At 42.2% G+C, this 12,186-nt stretch overlaps 1 non-coding gene across 1 annotated transcript; it reads right to left on the bottom strand.

The window, feature by feature from the left end:
- Positions 1–11,617: 11,617 nt before the first annotated feature.
- LOC130971874 (small nucleolar RNA R71) lies at positions 11,618–11,725 on the bottom strand. The gene has a single exon (XR_009083079.1). It is a non-coding gene; the product is annotated as a small nucleolar RNA R71 (small nucleolar RNA).
- Between the last annotated feature and the right edge of the window lie 461 nt (positions 11,726–12,186).

The raw sequence follows: 12,186 nt of genomic DNA, 5'->3' as shown, positions 1-12,186 counted from the left end.
TGTCATTTACTCATTTCTGTAAACCTTAGGTTACTAGTTCACTATTAATAGGATCTTTTGACATTGTAACTGTACCTCATGACACTTTACACGTTTCTTTGTGTACCTTCCATGGCATGAGTCTCTAAACCCCATGGTTGGGGGTGAGGAGCTCTGCTGTGTCTTGATGGATTAATGTAATTACTACTGTTTCTCATTCAATCATGCTTGCTTCCACTCTAAGATATTACTTGTTCTTAAACCGGATGAATGTGATGATCCGTGACACTCATCATCATTCTCAACTATGAACGCGTGCCTGAGAACCACCTCCGTTCTACCTTAGATTAAGTAGATATCTCTTGGATTCTTTAACCGGAATCTTCGTGGTATAAGCTAGAACTGATGGCGGCATTCAAGAGAATCCGGAAGGTCTAAACCTTGTCTGTGGTATTCTGAGTAGGATTCAATGATTGAATGACTGTGACGAGCTTCAAACTCCTGAAGGCGGGGCGTTAGTGACAGACGCAAAAGAATCACTGGATTCTATTCCGGCCTGATTGAGAACCGACAGATGGATAGCCGTGCCGTGACAGGGTGCGTTGAACATTTCCACTGAGAGGATGGGAGGTAGCCACTGACAACAGTGAAACCCTTGCATACAGCTTGCCATGGAAGGAGCCTTGCGTGCTTGAAGAAGAAGACAGTAGGAAAGCAGAGATTCAGAAGATGGAGCATCTCCAAAACCTCAACCTATTCTCCATTACTGCTAAACAAGTACTTATTTCATGTTCTTTTGCTTTTCACAATCAATCCTGATAATTTCTGATATCCTGACTAAGATTTACAAGATAACCATAGCTTGCTTCAAGCCGACAATCTCCGTGGGATCGACCCTTACTCACGTAAGGTATTACTTGGACGACCCAGTGCACTTGCTGGTTAGTTGTGCGGGATTGCAAAAGTGTGATTGCAATTTCGTGCACCAGGTACCTGCAAGGGACTCCGATGCTTAAGTTAGCAAGGGTATTAAGCAGGTATTGAGTAGAATCAGAGTATGAGTTATACCTGGGTGCTCCAGTGTATTTATAATGGTGAGATGTGACCTTCTGTGGATAAGATAAGTTAGTTATCTTATCTTATCTTTAGCTTTGAGTTGAGGTCAGCGTATCTTTCAATGGAATCGCCTTTATCTCTATAGCCTTAGGCCGCCTTAGAATTTGGGTCGTGCTCCTCTATTTGGGCCCTTTACTGGGCTCTTCTGTCGATTTGGCCGAGCTCTTTAAGAAGAGATCGGATAGTCTGACCTGAAGAGGTCTATCGCTTTATCTCTAATCATCCCGGGTTGGATAGCTCGACCCAGGGTATGAACAGTGCCCCTGCTTGAGCTCGGTTCTTCCTTTGGAGGTCAAGTCCTTGACTTCGGTCCTTCTTAAGTGAAGTCAAACTCAAGCATTTTGTCGATTCTTTTCTTTGTAGAGTCTTTTGTAGAACGTTTTCCTCTAAAAGTGCGCGCTTTTGTATTAGCGCTTTTTTGGGAACGCAAGCGGTTTTAACATCCTCATTTAATTGGCATTAATTGCCCCATTCTCTCTTGGCTTTTTTATTTTGAATCTCTCAATCAAAAAACAGTTTCTCTTCTTCACTTTTTCTCCGTAACTCCTCCCTTTACTCTCTCATTTTCTGTTTCTTGCCCAGAGTTTGTAGTTTTTTCTTTGCGACGTCTGTTCTGTAGCTTAACTTTCTGTTTCATTTGCAGAGGCAATGAAGAATAACGAATCTATGAAAGCTTTTAAGAGGGCGCAGAAGGCGACTGCTGCCAGAAATATTGCTGCCAAGGCAACTGGAGAGGGGTCCTCCCAAGTGCGCGAGAAGCCATCAGTGCCAACAAATTGGGCCCTATGGTACCATCTCCATGGACGATGTGTCCATTCTCCATCATCTGGAGTTTATGGCCCGAAATCATGTAAGGATGGCATATATGTCGGCTGCTATATACCGGACTGCTCAAAATCTTCCTCTCCATGCTACCAAGGCATTTATGGAGGAGGCAAAGTAGGAGTTTGACCGGATGAAGGGGCTGAAGGAGGAGCTTGAATTAAAGGTGACCAAGTTGGAGAAGGATCTAGAGAATGAGAAGGCAAGTTCCCTTTCACTGGCGGCTTCTTTGAGGTTAGCCGAGGACACAGCCTTGATGCATAAGGAGAGTTGCGTTACGACTTATCGGGAGGTGATGCGCCTGAGAGAAGAATTGAACAATGCCCGGGAAGATTATTCTGAGCTCCAAGGTCATCTCGTTGGCAGCGTGACTGCTGCTTTCGAGAACTTGAAGGAGCAAGTTCGGGTTATTGCTCCCGAGGCCAATCTCACCTCTTTCAGCCTGAAAATGTTGTCAGGGATGGCAAGATTGTCCCTGGTGACGATGGTGATGATGATGCTGATCCTCCTCCTGTGTCCTCTGCCAAAGTGTCGACTTTTTCTGCTCCTCCGGTTGCACCTGATTCGGATTGCCAGGTTCTGAACTGGGAGGATGGAACTATAGATGCCGTGCCTATTCAGACTCGTCCTCCTTTTCCTTGTCCTGATGATGCCAAGAAGGCTCCTGATGCTTGTTGATCTTTTGCTGGATGTAGTTGGCCTGGCTTGTGGGCTTTCGAAACTTTTTATTTAATTGCTGACATTTCTTAGTTGCTTTATCTAGCAACTTTTTATTTTGAAAGATAAACAATAACTTGCTATCTTTTTGATAGTAGGTTTTGGTGGTCCTTTCAAGGCCTTTATAATTCTGTAGAAAAAGAAGTAGTTTTTTGACTTGGCATTTTCTTCTGTTTTCTGCTGATGTTGAAATCTTGCAGCTCGACCTCCTTGGATTATTTCATTTTATTGCTTGTATCTCGGATCCTTTGAGGCTGTGATTGTATAGGTCCAACTTGTTTCTCAGTTTTCTGTATTTGTGTCTGATTCCTTTGCGTTGGTCCTCTTCTAAGTTATTTTTGTAATCCTCTTTTTGGACCTTTGTCAGGTCTTTTTTAGGGATTACTTATAACTTGTTTTGTAGCAGGTTGACTTCGATAGGTCGACCTCTTTCTAGGTTATTTTTGTAATCCTCTTTCTTGGACCTTTGTCAGGTCTCTTTCAGGGATTACTTTGATAACTTTTTAGTGGTAGGAGTCCGACTTGGTTATGTCGGTCTCCTTTAAGTTATTTTTTGTAGTTCTCTTTCTTGGATCTTTGTCAGATCTCTTTCAGGGACTACTTGTATAACTTTTTAGTGGTAGGAGTCCGACTTGGTTATGTCGATCTCCTTTAAGTTATTTTTTGTAGTCCTCTTTCTTGGATCTTTGTCAGATCTCTTTCAGGGACTACTTGTATAACTTTTTAGTGGTAGGAGTTTGACTTGGTTATGTCGGTCTCCTTTAAGTTATTTTTTGTAGTCCTCTTTCTTGGATCTTTGTCAGATCTCTTTCAGGGACTACTTGTATAACATTTTGTTTTGGGCTGACTTTGTTATGTCAGGCCCTTCTAAGTTAAAGTAATCCTCTTTAATAGGGTTGGCCAGACCTCTTTCCAGGGTTTACTTATAACTTGGGTTGACTTGGTTCGACTTCTTAACGTTCGACCAGTCCTTAAGTTATTATTTTAGTGATCCATAAGACCTCATCAGGTTCTTTTTTGGATTGCTTTCGATAACTTCTTACATTATTCTGTGTTCACCTTTGCCGAATTGTAGAAAGTGGTTGGCATCTTTAGATCGTCCTTTGGGTGAATCGCGTTTTCACCTTTGTCGGACGATTTATCTTTATCGTGGTCGTGCAGTGAAATTGTTTTTCACTTTCTGCCGAACTATCGCTTTATAATCGGATGATGAATACTTCAGATTAATGCGTCTTGGATTTTTGTAGAATATTTAAATAAACTTTATTCAAAGAAAAAATGCAAATATATACATGTGGGAATTTTCTTATCCCTTTAAGTCGGGCATGACCTAGATCTCAACATGGTGCCTCATTAAAAAACCTTTTCAGGAAAAAGAGCACATCCACTAGTGAGATCTGTTGCCTTTTCCAGCTGTAGTATCTTCTTAGGTTGCAGGCGTGCCATGATCTGGGGAGCTCTCGTCCATCGAATTCGGACAGTCGGTAGTAGCCCTTCCCAAGTACTTCTATGACTCGGTAAGGTCCTTTTCAGTTTGCTGCCAGCTTCTCTTCTCCGGGCCGAGTTGTTCCAATGTCGTTTCGGATTAAGATGAGATCGTTCTTATCAAAACTTCTTGGTACTACCCTTTGATTATATCTGGAAGCCATTCGACGTTTTAGAGCTTCTTCTCTGATCCGAGCTCTTTCCTGGATTTCAGGTAGTAAGTCGAGTTCTTCCCTCTGTAGTTGGGAGTTTGCTCCCTCATTATAATGGACTACTCTATGCGATCCTTCTTCAATTTCTACTGGAATCATTGCCTCCATTCCGTATGCTAATCGGAAAGGGGATTCCTTTGTGGTGGAATGTGGCGTCGTTCGGTATGCCCATAGAACCTGTGGAAGCTCCTCTGCCCAGGCTCCTTTTGTATCTTGCAGTCTTCGTTTTAACCCTGCCAATATGACTTTGTTGGCGGCTTCGGCCTGTCCATTGGCTTGTGGATGTTCGACAGAGGTGTACTGGTGCTTTATATTCAAGTCGGCTACTAATTTTCTGAAGCCTGTGTCTGTGAATTGGGTGCCATTGTCTGTGGTTATTGAGTATGGGACTCCGAACCTCGTGACAATGTTTCTATATAAGAATTTTCGGCTTCTTTGGGCGGTGGCATTGGCTAGGGGTTCTGTCTCGATCCATTTTGTAAAGTAATCTACTCCTACTATGAGGAATTTAACTTGCCCTGATCCCTGGGGAAAGGGACCAAGAAGGTCGAGTCCCCATTTTGCGAACGGCCAAGGCGAAGTCACGCTAATGAGTTCTTCTGGCGGGGTGATGTGGAAGTTGGCATGTTTCTGACATGGTGGACATGTCTTTACAAATTCTGTAGATTCTTTCTGTAAGGTTGGCCAATAAAACCCTGCCCGAAGAATCTTTTTGGCAAGAGCCCGTGCTTCGAGATGATTGCCACAAATGCCGCCGTGTACCTCTTCTAACACTTCCCTGGTGTGGGAGGTCGGCACGCATTTTAGTAATGGTACCGAGATCCCTCTTTTGTACAGGATGTTGTTTATGATGGTGTAGTACTGTGCCTCCCTTTTTAGCCTCTTTGCTTCCTTTTCTTCTGTGGGGAGAGTTCCTGTTTTGAGATAGTTGATTATGGGGATCATCCATCCTTGGTCCTGGCCTGTTATGGTTAGGACATTTTCTGCTTCCGAGATTGATGGGTTCTGTAACATTTTCTGGATGAGGCTTCCATTGTTGCCCCCTGGTTTGGTGCTGGCTAGTTTTGAGAGTGCGTCAGCTCGGGCATTTTGCTCACGGGGTATGTGGCAGATCTTGTAGTCCCCGACTTGTCCGAGCTGTTCCTTGGTATTATCCAAATACTTTTTCATGGTGGGGTCTTTGGCTTGGTAGCTCCCTGTTATTTGTGATGTGACCACTTGCGAATCGCTGTAAATGTTAAATTTTCGAGCTCCCATCTCTTCGGCCAGTTTCAAACCAGCTAGCAATGCTTCGTATTCCGCCTGGTTATTTGAAGCCGGGAATCCGAACTTGAGGGAGAGCTCAACTTGGGTTCCCTGGTTGCTTTCTATTATCACTCCTGCGCCGCTTCCCGTTTTATTTGAAGAACCGTCCACATAGAGATTCCACTCTATGGGGGTTTCCAGGGCATCTGTGAATTCTGCGATAAAGTCGGCCAACTATTGTGATTTGATGGCTGTCCGAGCTTCATATTGGAGGTCAAACTCTAATAGCTCGACTGCCTATTGTAGAATTCTGCCTGCTAAATCTGTTTTCTGCAATATTCCTTTTAAAGGCTGGTTAGTTCGAACTTTAATGGTGTGAGCCTAGAAGTAAGGCCGGAGTCGTCGAGATGTTAGAACGAGAGTATAGGCAAATTTTTCTATTCTCTGATAGTTCAGCTCAGATCCCTGTAGTGCTTTGCTAATGAAGTAGACGGGTTGTTGTCCGTTTTCGTCTTCTCTGACTAGTGCTGACGCTACTGCCCTGCTTCCTACTGCGAGATATAATATGAGTGGTTCTCCTTCTCGTGGTCGGGATAGGATAGGCGGCTGTCCTAAGAACTTCTTAAAGTCTTGGAAGGCTTGTTCGCATTCTGTCGTCCATTCGAACTGTTTTCCCTTTCTTAAAGTAGCATAGAAAGGGAGGGATCTTATCGCGGCTCCTACTAAGAATCGGGATAGGGCAGCCAATCTCCCGTTGAGTTGCTGTACTTCTTTGAGGTAGGTTGGGCTCTTCATGTTGAGTATGGCCTGGCATTTATCTGGATTTGCTTCAATTCCTCTTTGTGTGAGCATAAAACCTAAGAATTTGCCTGCTTCTACCGCAAAGGTTCATTTTGCTGGATTGAGTCGCATATCATGCTTCCTGATGGTGTCGAACACTTGGGCTAGGTCGGACAATAATGTCTCTTCACTTTGTGTGTTAATTAGCATGTCGTCCACGTAGACTTCCATGATCTTTCCGATGTGATCTGAGAAGACTTTATTCATTAGCCTTTGGTAAGTAGCTCCTGCGTTCTTGAGACCGAAAGGCATCACGATGTAGCAGTAGTTTGCTTTTGGTGTTAGGAACGAGGTCTTTTCTTGATCTGGTGGATACATGGGGATTTGATTGTACCCCGAGTATGCGTCCATAAATGAGAGATATTTGTATCCGGAGGAAGCATCTACTAGAGCGTCAATACTTGGGAGTGGGTATGGATCTTTTGGACAAGCCTTGTTGAGATCGGTGTAATCGGTGCACATTTGCCACTTCCCATTTGATTTTTTCACCAAGACAACGTTGGCTAGCCATAACGGGTATTTGACTTCTCTTATGAATCCGGCTTCCGGTAGTGCCTGTACTTGTTCATCCACAGCTTGGGATCGCTCTGGCCCAAGTTTTTTTCGTCTCTGCTGCACCGGTCGAGATCCTGGATAAACTGCCAACTTATGACTCATTAGCTTAGGGTCTATGCCTGGCATGTCTGCGGCATTTCACGCGAAGAGATCGACGTTATCTCGCAAGAATTGTATTAGTAATTCTTTTAAATCTCCTTTTAGGATTGTGCCAATATTGGTTATTTTTTTCGAGGTGTCCCCGATCTGAATCTTTTCTATCTCGCCTTCTGGCTGGGGACGAGGTTCTTCTCGTCGGTGAACTCCGCCCAGCTCGATTGTGTGGAACTCTTCTCCTTTGCCTCTGAGGTTTAGGCTTTCGTTATAATAGCGACGTGCCGTTTTCTGATCTGCTTTTATCGTGGCTATCCCTTTTGGGGTCGGGAACTTCATACATAGGTGTGGGGTCGAGACTATTGCGCCGAGTTGGTTGAGTGTTGTCCGTCCTATGAGAGCGTTGTAAGCTGAACTTACGTCGACTACGATGTAGTCTATTTTGAGGGTCCTGGATTGGTCCCCTTTTCCGAAGGTTGTATGTAGTGGTATGTATCCGAGTGGTCGAACCGGGGTATCTCCTAGCCCAAACAGGCTGTTTGGATATGCTTTAAGTTCTTTTTCTTCCAAGCCGATGATGAGCGGATAATTTGTATGCTTTTTGGCATTGTTTTTAGTATGTTTTTGATATGATCTAGTTAGTTTTTAGTATATTTTTATTAGTTTTTAGTTAAAATCCACTTTTCTGGACTTTACTATGAGTTTGTGTGTTTTTCTGTGATTTCAGGTATTTTCTGGCTGAAATTGAGGGACCTGAGCAAAAATCTGATCCAGAGACCAAAAAGGACTGCAGATGCTGTTGGATTCTGACCTCCCTGCACTCGAAGCGGATTTTCTGGAGCTACAGAAGCCCAATTGGCGCGCTCTCAACGGCGTTGGAAAGTAGACATCCTGGGATTTCCAGCAATATATGATAGTCCATACTTTGCCCAAGATTTGATGGCCCAAACCGGCGTTCAAAGTCACCTCAAGAAATCCCAGCGTTAAACGCTGGAACTGGCACCCAAATGGGAGTTAAACGCCCAAACTGGCACCAAAGCTGGCGTTTAACTCCAAGAAGAGTCTCTACACGAAATTTGCTTCATTGCTCAGCCCAAGCACACACCAAGTGGGCCCGGAAGAGGATTTTTATGTCATTTACTCATTTCTGTACACCTTAGGCTACTAGTTTTCTATAAGTAGGACCTTTTACTATTGTATTTATCATCTGGGGATTATTTTAGATCCTTTGATCACTTTGGGGAGGCTGGCCTCACGGCCATGCCTAGACCTTATGCTTATGTATTTTCAACGGTGGAGTTTCTACACACCATAGATTAAGGTGTGGAGCTCTGCTGTACCTCGAGTATTAATGCAATTACTATTGATCTTTCATTCAATTCCGCTTGTTCTTGTTCCAAGATATCACTTGTTCTTCAACTTGATGAAGGTGATGATTGACGCCCATCACCATTCTCACTCATGAACAAAGTGACTGACAACCACTCTTGTTCTACAAGCATTTGAGGCTTAGTGAATATCTCTTGGATTTCTGATTGCACGATGCATGGTTGATCGCCTGACAACCGAGTGCTCGCCTGACAAACGAGCCAGCCATTCCGTGAGATCAGAGTCTTCGTGGTATAGGCAAGAACTGATGGCAGCATTCAAGAGAATCCGGAAGGTCTAACCTTGTCTGTGGTATTCTGAGTAGGATTCAATGATTGAATGACTGTGACGTGCTTCAAACCTGTAACCTACTGGGCGTTAGTGACAGACGCAAAAGAGTTATTCTATTCCGGTAGGGGAGGGAACCACACCGGTGATTGGCAGCACTGTGACAGAGTGTATGCATTAGCTTTCACTGCGAGGATGGGAGGTAGCTGCTGACAACAGTGAGACCCTACACGAGCTTGCCATGGAAAGGAGTAAGAAAGGATTGGATGAAGGCAGTAGGAAAGCAGAGAGACGGAAGGGAAGGCATCTTCATGCGTTTATCTGAAGTTCCTACCAATGAATTACATAAGTATCTCTATCCTTATCTTTTATGTTATTTTCGTTCATCATCATATACATTTGAGTTTGCCTGACTAAGATTTACAAGATGACCATAGCTTGCTTCAATGCTAACAATCTCCGTGGGATCGACCCTTACTCACGTAAGGTTTATTACTTGGACGACCCAGTGCACTTGCTGGTTAGTTGGGCGAAGTTGTGTAATGCCATGGTATTGAGCCACCAAGTTCTTGGAGCCATTACCGGGGATTATTTGAGTTGTGAAAAAGTATTGTTCACAATTTTGCGCACCAAGTTTTTGGCGCCGTTGCCGGGGATTGTTCAAGTTTTGAGCAAGCTTTTGGTAACATCAGTGCCAAGATCCGGCAACAACATCAAGTTTTTGGTGTTATTGCCCGGGATTGTTTAGGCTGGACAACTGACGGTTCATCTTGTTGCTTAGATTAGGTATTATTTTTTTTTCGAAATTCTTGAAGATGAATTCTAGAGTTTCATGATGATTTGTTGAAATCTGGCTGGCTGAGAAGCCATGTCTAATCTCATTGGACCGAGGTTTCAACTTATCACCACAAGAACTTGTTGATTTCTTATCAATCTTGCTTTTGGAGCAGTGATTTGCTAAGGCTTGGCTGGCCTCTGGCCATGTCTAGTGTTTTGGACCGAAGCTTTCTTTGAAAGCTTGGCTGGCTGTGAAGCCATGTCTAATTCCTGGACCGGAGTCTTAGACTAGCATTGCACTGATTCCTGGAATTCTCATCAAGGATTTTGATACCTTTTTCCACTTAATTTTCGAAAAACACAAAAAAAAAATTTACAAAATCATAAAAAGACCAAAAATATTTGATGTTTCTTGCTTAAGTTTAGTGTCTCATCCTAAGTTTGGTGTCAAATGCATGTTTTTGTTATAATTTTCGAATCCATGCATATATTTCTTTGTTTTGATCTTTGAATTCTATTGACTTGAAGTATTCTGTGTGTCTCATATAGTGTCAGTGGCACACAAACTGCTAAGTTTGGTGTCTTGCATGCATTGTTAATTGATTCCTTTTGCATTTTGATTATTAAAAATCCAAAAATATTTTTAATTTGTGTCTTTTCAAGTCAATGATACAAAGAATTGAAGATTCAGAACATACTGCAGAGGAATTACACAGAAAAAGCTGAGCATTCAAAAATGCCCAGTGAAGAAGGCAGACTGGCGTTTAAACGCCAGCCAGGGCACCTGGTTGGGCGTTTAACGCCCAAAGAGGTAGCATTTTGGGCGTTAAACGCCAGAATGTATACCATTCTGGGCGTTTAACGCCAGGATGGTGCTAGGGGGAAGATTTTGTTTTCAAATCAATTTTTTTTAGTTTTTCAAAATCAAATCTTTTTCAAATCAAATCTTTTCAATCAAATGTTTTCAAAATCAATTTCTTTCCTTTTTAAAAGATACTTACTAACAATTAATGATTTGATTGAACATCTCAAAATTGTTGCCTTTTCTGTTGAGGAAGGTTTTATGTTTGAATCATATCTTTTCTTGTTAGGCAAGTCATTAATTTTTAAAATCATATCTTTTCAAATTGTTTTCAAATCATATCTTTTAAAATTGTTTTCAAATCATATCTTCTCAATCACATCTTTTTAAAACCATAACTTTTCAATTAAATCTTTTTAACCACATCTTTTTCAAAATAGTTTTCAATCAAATCTTTTAATTTCTAATTTCAAAATCTTTTTCAAAAATCACTTGATTTCTTTTTCACTTTTAATTTTCGAAAATTATCAATCAAATTTTCAAAATGTTTTCAAAATCTTTTAAATGAATTTTCGAAAATTCTCTTCCCTCCTTCCCACATCCTTCTATTTATGGAGTACCACTCCTTCTGAATGCACAATTCGAACCTTATCTAACTAAAGTTCGAATTCTTCTTCTCCTTCTTCTTTCTATTTCTCTTTTCCTCTGACATTTCAAGGAATCTCTATACTGTGACATAGAGGATTCCACATTTTCTTTTTCTCTTCTCTTTCATATGAGCAGGAGCAGAGACAAAGGCATTCTTGTTGAAGCTGACCCTGAACCTGAGAGAACCTTGAAGCGAAAGCTAAGAGAAGCCAAGGCACAACTCTCTTTAGAGGACCTGACCGAATTCTTCAAGGAAGAAGAACACATGGCAGCCGAAAACAATAACAATGCCAACAATGCAAGGAAGGTGCTGGGTGACTTCACTGCACCTACTCCTGATTTCTATGGGAGAAGCATCTCTATCCCTGCCATTGGAGCAAACAACTTTGAGCTTAAGCCTCAATTAGTTTCTCTAATGCAACAGAATTGCAAGTTCCATGGACTTCCAATGGAAGATCCTCATCAGTTCTTAGCTGAATTCTTGCAAATCTGTGACACAGTCAAGACTAATGGGGTTAACCCTGAGGTCTATAGACTGATGCTATTCCCTTTTGCTGTAAGAGACAGAGCTAGAATATGGTTGAATTCTCAACCTAAAGAAAGCCTGGACTCTTGGGAAAAGCTAGTCAATGCCTTCTTGGCAAAGTTCTTTCCACCACAAAGATGGAGTAAGCTTAGAGTGGAAGTCCAAACCTTCAGACAGAAGGATGGAGAATCCCTCTATGAAGCTTGGGAAAGATACAAACAATTAATCAGAAGATGTCCTTCAGACATGCTTTCTGAATAGAGCATCATAGGTATTTTCTATGATGGTCTCTCTGAACTATCCAAGATGTCTTTGGATAGCTCTGCTGGAGGATCTCTTCATCTGAAGAAGACGCCTACTGAGGCTCAAGAACTGATTGAAATGGTTGCAAATAACCAATTCATGTACACTTCTGAAAGGAATCCTGTGAACAATGGGACTAGTCAGAAGAAAGGAGTTCTTGAAATTGACACTCTGAATGCCATTTTGGCTCAGAATAAAATATTGACTCAACAAGTCAATCTGATTTCTCAAAGTCTGTCTGGAATGCAAAATGCACCAAACAGTACTAAGGATGCTTCATCTGAGGAAGAAGCTTATGATCCTGAGAACCCTTCAGTGGAAGAGGTAAATTACCTGGGAGAACCCTATGGTAACACCTATAATTCTTCATGGAGAAATCACCCAAATCTCTCATGGAAGAATCAAGAGAG

The sequence above is a fragment of the Arachis stenosperma genome, chromosome 3, assembly GCF_014773155.1.
Source record: "Arachis stenosperma cultivar V10309 chromosome 3, arast.V10309.gnm1.PFL2, whole genome shotgun sequence".
NCBI lineage: Eukaryota > Viridiplantae > Streptophyta > Magnoliopsida > Fabales > Fabaceae > Arachis > Arachis stenosperma.
This window is presented reverse-complemented; position numbering and strand designations above follow the sequence as displayed.